This window comes from Babylonia areolata, chromosome 1 (assembly GCF_041734735.1).
Source record: "Babylonia areolata isolate BAREFJ2019XMU chromosome 1, ASM4173473v1, whole genome shotgun sequence".
In the NCBI taxonomy this organism is placed as follows: domain Eukaryota; kingdom Metazoa; phylum Mollusca; class Gastropoda; order Neogastropoda; family Buccinidae; genus Babylonia; species Babylonia areolata.
Genome location: NC_134876.1, coordinates 81,065,540 through 81,083,673, shown reverse-complemented (window position 1 = coordinate 81,083,673; position 18,134 = coordinate 81,065,540). Strand labels below are relative to the sequence as shown.

At 42.6% G+C, this 18,134-nt stretch overlaps 1 protein-coding gene across 3 annotated transcripts in view; it reads right to left on the bottom strand.

Moving 5' to 3' along the window:
• LOC143288092 (sodium-driven chloride bicarbonate exchanger-like) overlaps positions 1-17,934 on the bottom strand; it is a 67,818-nt gene extending 49,884 nt beyond the window's left edge. Inside the window, exon 1 of one of the 3 annotated variants that reach the window (XM_076596377.1) lies at positions 17,750-17,934. The gene's annotated coding sequence lies outside the window, so the exon portion shown is untranslated. Of the gene's footprint in view, positions 1-2,009; positions 3,014-17,749 lie in introns of those variants that run through there. The other 2 variants (XM_076596393.1, XM_076596386.1) reach the window with 2 other exon arrangements.
• Positions 17,935-18,134: the final 200 nt, after the last annotated feature.

Here is an 18,134-nt window from a genome sequence, read left to right as displayed (position 1 = left end):
GACCATCCGGGAGACAGTCAGCAAGTGTCTATAGCCTTGGACCGATGAGTCGACTTGTTACACGACTCGGCACTGTGACACTGGTTTGGAAGAAATGTTTGAAAAAAAAAATTTTCAGCGCAACACGATCAGTCAGCACCAGAGCACGTCTGGAAGAAATCGCTACGATAGCCTTTGTCATTTTGGGGGGGAAATGCCGACTTTTCATTAAGTCTGGTTCTATATTATGTCGAAGCTGCTGTATGGACAGCTGATCAATAGGCTTGCTTCTGATGTTTTAACCTTTGTATCTAGGCTGTCTGCATGGAAAAACTCCATGAAAAGAGTCTGTAGTGCTCTCGAAATGACTGTCATTGTGAAAATTGGGTAAGAAAGATGGCGGGCAAACACCTCGACAAAAGTGTGTTATCATTCCGTTCTACTGGTCGTTATATACGTTAGTCGGGTGGAAAACAGAACACACACATATACGTCAGACATCGGATACTCCTGTATATGGTGAAGTTGTTTTAATTAAGTCGTCATGACTGTCGCAGACAATGCTCAACTGTCGATTCGGGCTCTTAGGACATCTCCCACATCATGGCTCTTTCGACTAACTGACAATCTGGCCCAAAGCAAGATTTCGGCAAGACATACAAGGTATCCAAAATGTTGTCAGATGATCAGAACTGACATCCTTTGAACTGACATGAGTTTCGTGTTGACTGAACACCAATTCTTATTTGTTGCGGTTATCCAAGGTTTTCATCTGCAGATTTATCACACAATTCATGAAATTTGGATCCACCATTTCAAGCCATAATCCACAGCAGTTGCACAAACACTGGAAGCTTGTGGATTTTCCACTTCTACCTCACGATAAAAAAACAAAACAAAGAAAAACAACCAAGACTGGTCACAACTCACGTTAGGAAAATTCACGATAACGTTTTCATGCTCATGATTCAAGGTAAATCTATTTTACCTTGAGACGAGCGGTGGGGCTGGGGGGATGAAACCGGAGAGTCCAAACGGCATCTCTCCCCTCCCCCACCACTCCCTCCCAACACAGCATCACCATCCCCTAAAAGGTCAAGGTTATTCATATTCATCTGGGGAAATTCGTGAGAACTGTTGTTGGGTTTGGTGGCCGGAGGAATTTAGCCTCGCGATATCTTAGACAACAAGGACAAGCTGTAATTGGACAGAGCCGGCGATCCGTCTTTCCTGGCGCAGTGACAGAATAAGATCCGGCCGTGCACAGCATCACGCAACACTGCTGACAAGGGGCATCCATCTTTCATCGGGGCAATGCCCCAGCGCACACCACGGCAACTGTTGCCATGGCATGTTGTGAACTGAGCGGCTACCGAGTCGTTGATTGTTAAAATGACAATAAATTGGTAATAACGATAACAGTGCTGATGAGGACGATGATGATGATGACGATGATAATAATAATAATGTTAATAATATTAATAGTTATAATAATAACAACAACTACTACTACAACGTGACAACAAAAACTTGTTACCACTTCGCCAAACTGTCAGCATCGTCACCATTCAACACTGCTCAAAACAAACGGAATAAACTCTCACTGGTCCACAAACCTGGACAAATAATACCCGTGGCTGATATAGACATGTGTGTCTGTGTGTGTGTGCTTTTGTGTATGCTGGGGGGTAGCGCAGAAGCATTTGCCTGATAAATAGCATGAGTAATCAAAAAACCAAAACGAGATAGTGGATTGAAGACGACAGACATCCTACAGTTAACAGAAATACATCAGAGACTGAAACATCGAGGGAATCTGAAACATGGACAGACACACCGATAAATCTTCCGAATGAATAATAAACAAGCAATTACTGAAAGAATGGCAATATCCACATTTTTACCCCCTCAAGGCGGAATGAGTAGTTTTCACAAGGCATGGACGCTCACCCTGCCAGTCACACAGAAGAGTGGAAGGGAAGAAATGTTTATAAAAAGCAAGAACGTGAGGCTTCATAATATCGACTTACAGTCACATGGATAGAACTGATGTTTCACACAAGGCAGGCGTGCAGCCACACGCCCACGTTTCACGCTGACAAATCCCAACTCAATCACTGATGCGGCCAAACGATGTATTTCGGTGTTTAATTAGCTTAATTAGAACACAACCGAAAGGACGTTATCACAGTCTGTAATGTATACCTTACCATCCGCAGAAAGCTCTTCATTCAAACACTGGTTTTGGCCATTCTTTATAGAAAGCAGCTTTTCCTATTCTTTTCGTGCAGGAAATTTCACTCGATGTAAACAGAAACTGCGGTAGGTTTATCACATATGCACACAGAATGCTGTTTCGGTTTTCAAAGGAAGATCCACGCGGAAAGGTCCACTTTTCACCGCGTCCGTCCCTGTAGCGTCTTGTCCCTCCCTGCATGACCCAGACAAGCGACAAGTCGTCTTTCATCCCAGCAGCAGCAGCTTCGTTGTTGATTTCAATCTGTTTGTCTGAGAGACAAGATCCTTCCCATGGACAGTTCACCCACCCCCTCTGTCTCGCCGCTTCCACTCCTCCAGGCTATCAATGCGTCTGAGCTGCCACAAAAGCTTTCACCGTAATCACTGACGTCAAACTGGCAATCACAACCTTTTGTGTTGTAACAAGCTGTGTACCCGAATACTTTGCCTAGTGTGCGCGCGAAAAGTGATGTGAGTGAGAATTACACGAACGCGGCGTGCACGTGTTTTCGTGAGAGCTAGTCAAGTCAATAACAGTGCAATGAAAAAAATTTTTAATCAAAGAATTTGATGTGCAAACGCGCGTATGTGTGTTTACGCATGTGGTCGTTCTGTTTCCGGCGTTTCTCCATTTCTTTGAACATGTGTGCCCTTTCACAGACATTGACCAGCAATGACAAAATGAGCAGGGCTCAAGAGACTGACCAACAATGATTTACAGAACACGCTTTATGCGACTAATCAGTCAAAAATTACTAACAGAACGCGTCTAAAGCGACTGGCCGCCGACAATGAATAACAGAATATGTCCAAACTGAAAAGGGACTGACCGACAATTCACAGAACATGGCTAAAGAGACTGACCTACGACTGCAAAAAGAAAAAGAAAGCGTTGATGGGCCAAGATGACCTCGATCTTAGCAACAGAATAATGAGACAGGCGCAACAGATAGCAAATCACTGGCTTTAATGGACCGAAACCTCCACGGGTGTATCATATTTAATGATACTAATCGGTCCCCTAATTCTGTCAAGCGCCAGCAATATGACAAACAAGGTGGAAAACAAGGGGGGTCGGGGGGGGGGGGGGGGGTGGCGGGGGGATGCTGACCGGAAAACGTATGATAAAGATCTGGAAGGGTGAACCACCAGAAAAAAGAAAAGGAAAAAAATGCACCGTCTATGAACAGCCAGTCACCAAAATATGTGTGGGACGGAAGGCACCATGGCCGTACATAGGGTAGAAATCCACGATTTCACCCGTGTGATACATCGCTGCTTACCCCATGCTGATCAGATACACACAGTGATGGGTGTGCACTTTCAGCACGAGAGCTCTCTTCTCTGTCTCACTACCACGCAATGGCCTGGCTGGTATCTTGGGCTCAGATGTGCGTACAGAGTATGACCTTCGGTTGCAACAGTGCTGCTGCCTCAACTAAACGCTACGGTACTTCAAACATCTGCTGGGGTAAACCCCGCTGCTGCTGTTGCTGTTTCTGCCACTGTCTATTCTGCAACTGATAATGCAACTGCTGTGTTGTTGCAAATGAAGCTGCTGCTACTAGACACAAAAGCTTTGCTCGCCGCTCCCTCTCTCCTCTCTCTTTCTCTCTTTACTCGCTGTGGGAGTGGGTGTGGATGTGTTGTTTTTTCAGTTCGTGCGCGTGTGTGTGTGAATGGGTGAGAACGTGCCAATAGTACTTTGTGGCATGGTCAGACTATGATCATTTGACAGGTACGTATCAGCAAGAAAATGCTACAACTTGCTGACCAAGTTCGTGGGCTGCAACTCCCACGTTCACCCGTATGTACACTAGTGAGCTTTTACGAGTATGACCGTTTTTACCCCGCCATGTTGGCAGCCACACTCCGTTTTCGGGGTTGCTGACCAGTACAAGAACAAGGCCATCTGCAGTCTGGATATCAAGTGGCGGTGTTCAAGTGATGCTTCTGGATACCGGGACAGGCGGGCGAGTTTCCCGTGTGAACTGCAGAAAACTTGTCATCAGAAACGTCAACTTTGACGTCCGATAAGGTGTGAAGCGAGATTCGTGAACCTCTGGCTATCTGTCACCGACTGCTCGCAGGGCAGGTTAGAAAACACCACCACAGCGCCTTCAAGGGTAAACAGCTGAACAGAGGAGCTGAGGGCTGAGACGTGTTTCTTATTCATCGCGAGCGCGCTGGCGGTCCAGTATACGAGTGGCGAGGACGATGAGCACAGGCGGTCCTTCCTTCAGGTTCAAGTAGTTCTTCAGTTACAGCTTCTTTGGCTGTTCGCAGTATAGTAGCCACAAGTTACACAGTCACGTAGCATTCTGCCTTTTTTGGGGGGGAGGGGGGGGGGTAGAAGGGGGCCGGGGGATACTGTTTTTTTTTTGGGTTTTTTGTTTTTTTTTTTGGGGGGGGGGGGGGGTTAGGGGGGCAGCTCCGCATACGTGTGTCAATTATTTTCAAATGCTTCATCAACGGGAAAGAAAATACTGCTAATTACTCCATGAATCCGACCACCAACAGCAGGACCAACGCCTCACTGACAGTAAAGTTCTTGGCCAGCGCAGCAATGTACTTCGGTGTCCAAATGAACAACATATGACCGATACAGTTTGAAGCGCCCCTAAGGAGATATAATACGATGTTTGACTGCTTTCTCAACAATGTACAGCCACACCTCTGCAACATAACAGCAAATTGCACGCACACATGTGATTGTGCATACGGTGATAAAATTAATGCAAAGCCACACCTCCGCAACATAACCGGCAGCAAATTGCACTCACACATGTGACTGTGCATACTGTGATAAAAATGAATGCTAAGACTACATCCATGTTGTAGCTGCCATGACCGGTGTAACGCAGCCGAGCGGCAAGTCAGAAGTTATTGTGGTCTAAGAGGCTCGTTCTTATTTGAATCTCAGCTACACACACTTGTCATAAAAATCTCAACTTGAACAAAAGCAATCAAAATGACAATAAATTCACACAAATGTGTTCAAATGAAAAACCGCCAAAGGAAAATTGGTACATCACACACATTTGCAAGGTGAACAGAAGCAAAGCAAACCCAAATCACAGATCTAGGGTAACGCTCCTTTGGTTTAACCTTGACCCTCAAACATGATTTCTTGACCCTCAAACATGATTTCTTGAACCTCAAACATGATTTCAATACTGTAAACTGTTCACAACAAATTATTTTCTCTCCAAGCGATAATCACCACTGAAATAAATCTGAATATGCACTGAGCGGTTGTAAAATAAACACACACACACACACACACACACACACACACACAAACCGCTGTTCCAAGATGTCACAAAACTCCAAACCAAACGCACCAGCCAGCACACAAAGTACAAAATGCAGAATAACAAACAGGAAACTTCATAAGGAGAGCTCAGTAAAACTTTCTTTGGTATTTCCGAGTTTGCTTAACCTGTGTACAAAAACATGAGGTCATGGTAACGCTACGCAGCACTCAGTGTTTCAAGTCGTTCGTCTTTATTTTAAGGAGCAGAAGTTATGAACTTGTCTATTTTAAGGAGAGAAAAATGGTGGGCTTTGTTTATTCTTTAATAATAATAATAATATATATATAGGAAAAGAAAGGGGGAAAAGTGCTCTTGTCGATTTTAAGTAGCAAAAAGTTGTGCTTTTCTACTGTAAGAGCAGGTCTTCCACGACTTGCTTATCGTTAACTTCTTAACGATCCACTGAGGCGTCGGTCTCCGTTCCCCAGGGGCGTAAAAAGAGGCGGTATCTTCAAACACACGAACACTCACTGTCGTGTTATCGCCCGGCATCTTCAGTGTCAGCGGCTTCCCGCTCCCGGACTGTCGATCTGAAACCATCAACTATCACCCGTCTCGTCGGCAACACGTACTATCCCTTTGTACTGCTCCCTTCACGGGTAAAGAGGGTGAGGAAGGGAGATGGGGAGGAGTCTGCAATCTGATTGGCGTTTGCCCAGAAGGTCCATGGCGAAAGCCCGCCACCAGTAACTGAACCCCAGACAGTGGCAGTGGACTTTAACAATGAGAGGGGGCGCGGTGGCGAAGGCCATTCTGGTGCTCAGCCTCCGGCCGTTTCATTGAAGACAGTCACTGCGTAACGTCATTACAGCACAGGGCGAACTGCCAAAACGCTCTGACCCGATTTGGTGTGAGAGCAATCTGCTGTCAGCGAGCCTCAGTGTGAAAGTTCCATGTCGAAGTGTCAGGGCCAACAGCCAAAAGACGCACCTTTCTCAAATACGCGTTTACCTAAAAGCTCCAATAATTTATAAGAATGCACAATGCCATTTTTTAAAGGGAGTGGGGAGACTGTTTAAACTGGATATAAATCAAAATGTTAAAAAAAACCGCTGTGGTGGGTTTAGTCTATTTGGCCATCACACCGTGCTCAGCTTCAACTTTCCTTGCAGAATATGAGCAGAAAAACAACCAACCAACCAACAACAACAACAAAAAAACAAAAACAAAACAAAAACTGGAAACATTAACATTTGATATCGTCACACGCATACACCCATCCCCCCCACCCCTCCGCCCCCTCTCTCTCTCTCTCTCTCTCTCTCTCTCTCACACACACACACACACACACACCGAAAGCATCTCAGACACGTACCAGTGACGGTAAAGACAGCTACAGTAAAGACTGCCAGTATCATCTAAGTCTTGCATTCGTGTTTCACGGGCCATTCGAGATATACGACCAGTTCAACGCCACCGCGTTTTTGATATTCGCACTTTCTTTTTTCCCCCCATTTTGGCGACGGAGAGCCGATACGGGAATGACGGTAGTGTTCGATGAACAGAGTAGTCGTGAGTGCAATCCCTGTCCGGTCACAGAACTAAACCTAACATAAAAGCTGAAGTCAACAATACAACAGCTTCTATCAACAGCAAACGAACGAAATTGAACAAGCATGATGCGCACTGGGGGTTCTGTCAAAGGCACAGTTCACACGAGCAATTTTCTCGTGAAGCATGCAATTCAGGCGATCTGGTAGATCTTGCCTATCCTCTGTGTGTGTGTGTGTGTGTGTGTGTGTGCGTCCGTGTGTGAGAGAGAGAGAGAGAGAGAGAGAGAGAAAACTGCGCAAACAAAAGTTTGGCGAGAGTGTTGGAAGACAGACCTCAAACGACATAACTACCGTGTCACATGTTTTCATCTCTCTCTCTCTCTCTCTCTCTCTCTATCTCTCCTAACTAAACTGAAAACTTCAAATAATTCTGTCCTAACCCTTAACCCGGAGAGCGCGATGAGCCACGATCGTGGCTTTCCCGGTAAAGTGCGATGGGCCACGATCGTGGCTCTGTTTACATAAGGTCCGACATCGTACGGCTATGCTCGGCAGCCTTCGTAAAACTGCCTCGTTCTGGTGTTACTGCCTCCCTGCTTGTGTTTGCACAAACTTTGACCGAGTTTATAAGTCCAGATCTTCGTATTTTTTGTAAACAATGAGTGACACTGAAGTTGACAAAGCTCAGGAAATGAGTGACCTTGTCACTAGTGATGATTCATTTGCTGACAGGGATTCTGGTGAAAACGGCTTTGTTATTTTGACACTTGGGCATGCTGGCTTGCTTGTTGTTCATTCTGTTTTGTGTCTCCAGCCACAAAAACTGGGGGGGTGGGTGATGGGGGTGGGGAGGGGTGGTAAAGTGGGTTAGGCATGGGTCTATTGCGATTTCTTGACCAAATCAAGCTAGAAAACTGGAAATTATTTTGATTTAAAGCATTCTTGCTGCTTTTGAAAGCAACATGAGCTAAAAGAAAACATTTATTTCTGTTTTTGCCTGTGATTGCATAAAGTATTGTAGATGTGCGCGTGCGTGGCGTCGGTGGGTGTGTCTCAAACAAATAATACAGTGCTTATAATTTCATTGTTTCAGTTATATTCATTTCATGATTCTGCAGCCAGAACATTTTCTGCACAGTTTAATGCCAATTTTGAGATTTTGACTCTGTAAAAGATGTGAAAATACCTATAAACATTGTGGTTGACGTTTTTGGAAAACAAGTTTGCAAAATTTGTTGTTTATATCCTGTGGAATATCTCCAACTACTTACAAGGTACAGCCTTTTTCTTGCTTTTATCTGATTCTTCATTCACTCTACTTTCCAAAAATGTATAGGTTTACCTATTTATTCTTACTGATAAGCATACAAATGCCCCAAATCAGAGCACAGGTAGCGGAGGCAAACTATCCCTTTGTTTTAAGCATGATTTCTGTAAGTATGTTTTATTATATCCAGCACTTTGAGGGTTAATAAAAAAAATAAAAATAAAAATGCAGTTACGTTCTGGTTCTGCCGCCAACGCAACAAAGTCACTGACTGCTGCGTGTACGACGTTGAGCGCAAACTTAACGAGCATTATTACAATGCACACAATCAGCTTTGTCTGGAAATGGGGCCAGGCACGCATTCAATGAGCACTAACGGAGATCCGGTCTCCGATGGACACGGCTAGTAGTCGACCATACACCATAACACATGCTACTGTGTTCATGTCATCGCCAACATATTCGGCTGGCAGTCGTACTGCAGGTCCAAAGCAAAAAGATTTGATCAGGGCCGACCGACAGATGTTTGTGAAGTAAGACTGCCAGGTAAAAACTGTGGTTACAGAGTGATCTCTTGAGCTTATTTCGCTTGTTTGCTTTGCAGTTTTTTGTTTTGTTTTTATGTTGTTGTTTTTAAAGAAGGGAGGAGGGGGGGGGGGGGGGGGGGGGGGGGGGGCTGAGAGAGAGAGTGAGAGAGGTGTTCTTAGAAATTTCCTCACTGATAGTATTCTGTTTTTTCTCCCCACAATTCAAACAGCTGCGTGTTTACAACACACACACACACACACACACACACACACACACACACACACAATGTTCTATGCACAGGCTTTTTGATATTCAGTATTCTTTCTTTGGTATGTTTAGAACATAAAGACTGTCCATCCGCTGAACGCTATCCTGATCACCCACAAACTATACGCTATCCCGACTACTGCAGTCTGTACTGAACCGCGTATTTTCCTGAGAAGTCCTATGAATTTTCTTAACATATCAACTTCAAGAAAGGACAGGCTTAAAAGTGAAACTGATTACACCAAGATCTAAAATAATGAATGTAGTCTTTCCTTCGTTAACACCAGGCAAAACACATTATTTTTAAATTCACATCAGCGTTCACCCATGCTTCTTTCAGAGCATTTCGTTGGCAGTAACTGCCAGTCCGCCCACGCCTGCATCGCCTGTTACCACCAATACAACTATAACGGACAGAGTGCACCGACCTGCTCGGGCAACGAAAACCTGAGAGGTCGAACGGGGGGCGACGGGGAAAAAAAAAAAAAAATCCTGGCCCAAGTCCAATCTGTCATCTGACGTACGAACACGCATCATCTTGCCGCCACGTAACTACGGGGATGCGAGGTTGAAAACCATGCAGAGCCATCTTAAGAGGAGAAACCGTCATACATTTACGCTGTCACCGAGGAGTATCGATCAGCGAAGGTGGTCTTCCACGGGAGTGAACCATGAATTAACAAGAGGTCTACTTTGGCTTCTTGGGTGATCGTCTGCAGTAGTTCCTTGTTGCTGTCTGGTTGACTGGTAAACTTGGTTGACTGGTGTTAACTGACAGTTACCTCCTACTGCGTTGTTGTTTCTTTACTTCATACTGGCTATATTCAGTGTTCGGTTGGTTGGTTGAATTCATGTCAGTTGGTTGAACATTTGTTTTCTACTGAACAAATACATTTGTACCACTATCTGGACCAACATTGCAACAATTAGTTGTAGTGAGAACTGGGGTGCATCGCTTAAACATTTACACATTACTAAACTTTGTTTTAAATTGTGTGGTCGTCAAATTTTCGCTAATATTATTTTGGACATTCTGAGTATCAGCAACAATAATATGCTTACACGTTTAAAACCATGTCCACATCGACCCCCGCTTCAAGCACACACCCCACCCCACCCCACCCCACTCCCCCTCTGCCACTGTTCTATCATGAGACCAATCTGTGTGAGCATGGTTCTAAATCTGCAGTGTTACTTTCGCTTGGAAAAAAAATCAGAATTCCATCATCTTTGTAATTGCTGTCTAAAGTCATAAACAGCTCAGCGACATTTTCGAAAAACACTTCTATCGTTCTGTGTTCATACAAAGCAGAATTAAAAACACCAATGAAAGTAAATAAATCAAATAAAAGGCCAGTCTTGAATAAACGCGTTTGTGTTTGCACATTTCTTAGGGCATTCCTGCTGTGTGTATGTGTCAAGTGATTGGTATAAGGACAAGCCTGGAGCTTCCTTTTCTGAGGAAGTGTCTGGATTTGCTCAAATGTACTTTCTATTTCCGTGTGTGTTAGCTGAATCCGCAGCATTCTAAGCAGCATTGACTTAAAGTTGTGTATCTTGTAAATTGCGAGAGTTACCACTCTTCATAGTTGTTTAAAATGAATAAACATTTGCAAATTTACCGCTGGACGATTGCTACCTCTTTATGTTTCCGCTATGCAAATTGTGTGATGCGTTTCTCTACTTCATATGTATACTTGCATTGGCATCAGGTACCGCACAGATGGCTCACTCTTTAGCCTCAGGAGGCTTCAAGCAAAAACCAAGGTGAGGACAGATACCGTCAACGACTTCCTGTTTGCTGATGACTGCGCTCTCAACGCTGCCTCCGAAGCTGACATGCAGCACAGTGTCGACAACTTCTCTGCTGCCTGTGACAACTTTGGCCTCACAATCAACACAAAGAAGACTGAGGCGATGCACCAGCCAGCTCCAGGAAAGCCTTACGTTGAACCAAACATCTTCATCAACGAGCAACGACTGAACGCGGTGGACAAGTTCACATACCTGGGCAGTACACTCTCTCGCACAGTTGTCATCGACGACGAGGTGAATGCCAGACTCGCCAAAGCCAGCGCTGCCTTCGGCAGACTCCATAAGAACGTTTGGAACAGGAGAGGCATCACCCTGGAGACGAAGCTCAAAGTATACAAGGCCATAGTTCTCACCACACTGCTCTATGGATGTGAATCATGGACGGTCTACAAACGCCACGCCAAAAAGCTGAACCACTTCCACACCACCAGCCTCAGAAAACTTCTCGGCATAAAGTGGCAAGAGAAGATCCCTGACACAGAGGTGCTCACTCGTGCAAACTTGCCCAGCATCTCAGTACACCATCTTGATGCAGGCCCAGCTGCGCTGGGCAGGCCATGTAGTTCGCATGCCAGACCACCGGCTCCCCAAGAAACTGCTGTACGGCGAACTCCAACATGGCAAGCGCTCCCATGGAGGCCAAAAGAAGCGCTTCAACGACACTCTGAAAGCTTCTCTGAAGGCCTTCAACATCAGCCACGACACATGGGAGCTGAATGCAATGGACAGACCAAAGTGGCGTTCAGCTGTCCACAAAGGCGCCAAATCCTGTGAGGCCAACAGAATCGCTGCAGCAGAGCAACGCAGACAGGCCAGGAAAAGCAGTGCCAGCAAGTCCCCGACAGCCGCCACCATCCCCTGTCCACACTGTGTCAGAACCTTTCGGGCGCGGATTGGCCTGACCAGTCATCTGCGCACCCACAGAGCCAAACCCACCCACACCCAGGATGACTAGATGGTCCTCGTCGATCCCGACGGACGAACCACACATGTATACTTAACTCTAACTCAAAGAGTAAATAAACACAGGTATACATAATATTTTACAGTTTAAATAATGCCCATCTGAAACACTGCCGACTAAAAATGGTTGTTTTTGTTTTTTTCAGATTTAAAATATGACATGTACAGTACTCTTCCAACCGAATTTAAAAACTATCTGACATTAAACCACTGAATGAGTCACAAAATAGCCAGATTGCTACAACTTGATCTCCAGTACACTTGATTACACAAGTTATTGACTATAGAATTTTAACAAAAATAAAGTGTATGAAATTTCTCGACACACCTTGCTGCACTGAACGTTCCATTTAATTAAAAATTACGCACAATCGATTTCGTATAACCACGCAACGCAAAACCTGAAAACTTTTCTTCGTAACTCGATGCACGCTCGTGCCACAGTAAAACCACGCATGCATATTTTCATTCGAAAATTACGCACCATTAAGTCCTTTTCACTTTCTTAAAGCTGGGAGACACACACACACACACACACACACATGTGTGTGTGTGTGTGTGTGTGTGTCAGTTGTCACTCGTCACTCGGTCTCAAACGCTGAAAACTGATACTATGCCGAAGTACACAAGAGAAGAGACTTTGTGGCCCAGACGACTTGAATGAGAAGTTCGGTCCACTAGACCACAGACACTAACACCTACCTCAGTTGTCGATGACTGAGACCTGCCGGGGATTCTAAATCAACCGTGAAGTGAACAGACACCAACTCGTTAAAATCCCCCGTATTATTCCCGTCTCAGAAGCCAGGTGAGAAACGGGTTTGACGCGACTACCGTGGTTGGCTGCTGGGCAGATGGACGGCAGAGGGGAGGAGTTAGTAGTGATAGAGGCAGAGAAAAACAACTGGACTGCTGTTTCAGTGAATATAGTACCAAGAACTGCTTCCCCTGCTGAATGATAATCAAGTTTTTGTTTTGTAAGTTCTTTTGTGCGATCAAAACCTGGCAATATAAGATATGGGTGAAAATGCTTGTATGTGGTCATCTTTAAGTGCACCTATTCTGCAAGTTTCACGGTTGCCCTCTATTTTCTCCACCATTCATATGAAATGATGAGCAAGTTTTTATTTGCTTTTTTTTCTGTGATCAGAGCATGGCAATAAAAGGATGAAAATGCTAGCATATGATCATCTATAAGTACACATCTGTTACAAGTTTCACTGCTGCCCCTTATTTTCACCACCTTTCATATGAAATAGCCTTCCCAACTCTTTTGCCACTTTCACTTCAATTTCACTCCCTCTGTCTGTCATTGTTTTCCTTTCTATTTCCTATATATATGTGTAAAGTCAGCCACACTTTTTGAAATAATATTTGGTGTATTACTTCAGTGAAATCAAATCAGAGTCACTGGGTCTTTTCTTCTCTTTTTAACTAATAAACAAAGAAAGTAGTCTCATAATCATATCCAACTATCACTATGGCCATCAGAACAGCAGAAGAAGCAACTGTTCCAAATTCTAGGCAACGGTTTGATAAAAGCGGAGATTGTCTTGCCCAAGTAACAGGCCAGTCGGCGCTAGGATGGTCCCCAATAGCCAACTCCCCAAAGGCCGTGAACAGCAGTAATACAATGCAATCTTGTCTCCTAGTTTAAGAGTCATTTTCCTTCACAAAAGACTAAGCTGTGAATGAATTCCCCCTGCATTGCAGAAGCCATCAATCATACAGTTCTCTCTTTGCTATTGACCCAACTGTAAACTGTAAGCTTAAATAAAAGCCCAGTGTTGGGCTTTTCACTGCTTACTATCATTTAATTACAACTCAGTGATGGTGGATCAGTGAGAGTATTTAGACTTTCAGTTTGAGAGACCTGGGTTCAAATATCACAATAATGCTATCTGGTTGGCTTAGTTTACATACAAAATTCTTCCGAGTTGATTTTGTTGTTGTTTTTGTTTTGTTTTTTATTTTGTTTTCCATGGTCAAGGTATGTGAAGACCTGTTGTGCCTTAATCTTTTCAATTAAAAAAATCTACATATACATGTGTGTGTGTGTGTGTGTGTGTGTGTGTGTGTGTGTGTGTGTGTGTGTGTGCGTGCGTGCGTGCATGCGCACATCTGTGTGTAAATACAGAAGATTAAATATGTACATTAGATCCCCAAATCCATGTTAATTGTTAGTATTTAGTGGGATATGGAAAAATGAATCATAGCCATCATCTAGCATTACAAACATCAGAGTACATCTGCCTAAAAGATAGGGGTAGACGAGTCATACAAATAAAAAGCCAACTTGAATGTATCTTGTAGCCTGCTTGTGATTTTGGTAAAATTTACTGCTAACATAAAACCACATATAAGCAAAGGCAGACCAACAGACCAGGCATATCTTCATGCAGACTAATGATAATGAAAAATGGTGCATCTTCATATGCAAATGAAAAATGTCTTCAGTGAACTCCTCTGGTAAAAAAAAAAAAATGTCTTCAGTGCTCCCTCTGCTCTGGTATATTTTAGAGCTGCGTGCACTTCAGTTTTACATTTTGATAAGTGTAAATGCCTAATTGTCCACATAAAATTCTGACACACCAATGTGTATCTTTGTACACAATACTAACATACATATTTTGTGCGATTCTATGTCACAGAGTGTGTGTGTGTCTCTGTGTGTGTGTGTGTGTGTGTGTGTGTGTGTGTGTGTGTGTGCGTGCAACTGTGCAGGCACATGTATGTATATGAACTGTAAATGATTTTGGTACTGCACCACCAGTTCTCCCAGCCTTTACAATATATATATATATATATATATATATATATATATATATATATATACACACACACACACACACATATATATGGGTGTGGAGTTTTCTTCTGAACTTTACTATGTATACCTTTTTCAATTGTGCCTTGGTTCTCACCCAAAAGATCTGCATCCAGAACATGCCCATGGTCTAAATCATGAAATAATGAGTGTGAAGAAATATTCATCACACCATATACTTTTTTTTTCTTCAAGAATTGAAACATTGTGTACATGCTGAGTTTTTGAAGTTTTAGAATGTAATAGTTTCAGAAATACCAATGCTGAAAATGACAGTGCATTATCATTTGTTGTTTCTTATTATAGCTCAATCTATAATTCTATTCAGTCTATTGTTTCCTTTGATGAATATTATTTGTATTAAATAGCAATAACTGCGCTGGTAATGTAATCTTCTTCTTCTCTTCTTCTTTGTTCATGAACTGCAAGTCCCACCAATAATATACTTGCTGGCATCTGTGAGTATTTATGTGCAAGCCCATTTTTAACCCACCATTTAGGCAGCCAAAATGTGTTTTTAGGGATATGATAAAATGATAACACTGAAACAAATTACATGAAAGAAAATTAAATGAAATTACATATCAATTATCATTATGTGTAAATGTCCCACCATCCTGTACAACACACATTATGTATGTGTGATAGTCGTGTCTGATGATGACCATCAGAACAGCAGAGGAGGCAAATTAGATAAAGGCACCAGCAAGACCATGCGTAACTCAGTTACTTGAACTAATGGAAGATTTCACTAGGTTACTTGATAATGGTGGTAACATTGATGTATTATACCTTGATTTTAAAAAAGCTTTTGATTCAGTGCCAAATAAAAGGTTATCGATAAAATTAGAATCCTATGAAATCACAGGTAAAATACTTCATTGGATAGAAAAATTCCTTTGTAACAGATCACAGAAAGTTAAGGATGGTAGATCTCAATCAAGTGGTGTGGATGTCCTGAGTGAAATCCCCCAAGGCAGTATACTGGGACCAATTCTTTTTACTGTATTTATAAATGATCTTCCACAATCAGCAAATAGCACAATCAGCAAATAGCACAATATCTGCTGATGACACTAAAATATACAAATCCCCTTTAGTATACCAAATATTGCAAAGAGACACAGATTCACTAGTGGAATGGACAGACGAAAACAATCAATACCAAAACCAAGAGGGTACAAATATTAGACCTAAAGAGTTTGTTGAAAACTGTAAAGAAGAAAATGATTCAGGTATTATTTTTGATAAAAACCTACTCTTTGACAAGCATATATTATATTGCATGCATAATAAATAAGGCAAATCAGAGAATTGGTATTATCAAGCATACCTTCACATTTCTTGACAGCAGTACATTTTAAAGACTATATAAAGCATTGATAAGACCTATATTAGAATATGCAAACACGGTTTGGTTCCCAAACTGGAAGATTCAATCTGCTGCAACCGAAGGTGTACAAAGGCAAGCAACAAAATTAGTCCATGAAATAAAGGATTTTTCTCATGAAGAAAGGCTAAAATATCTTACGCTCCCTTCCCATAAAGCAAGAACTTGAGGGTATGAGGTGACTTGGTGCAAGTATGACCACACTATCATAAAGAAAACAATGACTATGATGGTCAAAGGTGAGCCTGCGCTTGGGAGTGCCTAACCTAAAAAACAACAACAAAAACGAAAACTGACGGGGCGTATAAAGCCGCAAGGCTACGATGCTTGGCATCGCCCCTAACCTGAACCTGAAGTCTGCACATAGTATCAAGTATGAGATAGGATGAATTGGTCTGCAAGCTTCATAACCCACCATGCGCCTCCACTGGGATTCGAACACCACCATCAGGTTGAAAGTCAAATGTTTTGACCACACGGCAACCGACGGTCAAACAGTGTATATTTTTTATCATATATGTTTGTTTGTTTAAAGTTACGCACTGCAGCAACATTAATTTAAAAAAAAAATAAAATAAAAATAAAAAAAAGAGAGGCAAGGCCTTCAAGACTCACTTGTGATACATTACGTCCCCTAGCATTAATTACAGAGTAATTTCCCTTTTTTACTATCTGCACCAAAACGTTTGCAAAATAAATAAAAATTCCATGCTTAGCAAAAGAAGTTCCTGTTTGAACAAAAAATGATAATAATGACTCCTCTTGTTGTTGTGTCAGAATAAGAGGTCAAAGTGCCAAGTTTAGAATTAGAGAATACAAAAAATATAAATATAACAGTAAATGCAGTTTGCATATAATTAGGCTTCTTTTATTATTTTTTTGTGCCCATCCCAGAGGTGCAATATTGTTTTAAACAAGATTACTGCAAAGAACTGAATTTTTCCTATTTTTATGCCAAATTTGGTGTCCACTGACAAAGTATTTGCAGAGAAAATGTCAATGTTAAAGTTTACCAAGGACACACAGACACACACACACACACACAGAGACAACCGAACACCGGGTTAAAACATAGACTTACTTTGTTTACACAAGTGAGTCAAAAATTAGGAAAAAAAAAGACCATTCTCTTCCTCGTACATTTTAATAATCCAAGTTTAGTCCACATTTCATATCTGGAAAGCAGTTCGTGTATGTAAGAGTGTTTTGTGTTACGTTTCTTGTATCTCAGCTTGTTCATTTTGTTCCGAGTTCTGCCACTTCGATCGGCACCGTCGAGGGATGCCGTGCTTCTAAGTATCAACAATTTGCTGTTGCCTCACGTTCAACAGCTAATCATCCTGATCCTTCTTACAAAATCATGCCATCTTCGCAATCAATCGAACGCTTTCTGATTCATCATTTCTCTTTATGTTGACCGCTGCCTTGCTGATACTGACCCATTCCGTCCGACTCTTCTCACGCTCCCAGTCATCATCACGCATGCCAGGATGCGAGAGATCGAGTGATGGAAAAAAAAAAAGAAAAAAAAAAGCCCGAAGAAAACTCATAAAAAGCTAAGATAAATTGTCACGATCGCACGAGCTACTATCAACCCTGAGTGTATATACGTATATGAGAGGCAGCTTTTCAGTTTTCATATAAATAAGCCAACGGTGTACTTACAATTTTGGGTTGTGTCGTCTGCTGCCGAGACGAATACAACAGTGCGTTCGCATTTTTCCCCATTTTCCAAACACTGCTTTGGCGCATGCGCAGATGTGCCGGTTCTTGCTCTGCCAGCATTGTGGAATGGCGTATCTCAACGTGCCGCACCAGGCCTAAAACTGACGCGATATCACTTCCTTGTTGAAGTTGTGCTTCAGCTGTTCACTAGCTGGGCTAGCTTTTTCCGCTTTGTTTGTCCAGTCAGTTCTTTAATTCTCAGCTTGATTCTGTCCCAAACTATTCTCTCATAAATGGAGGATATCGAGCCGCAGTGATAACTTGACTCGGTATTTTGTGCTACCGTGACATCAAACTGTTGCGATTTTTTTTTTTAAATACTTTA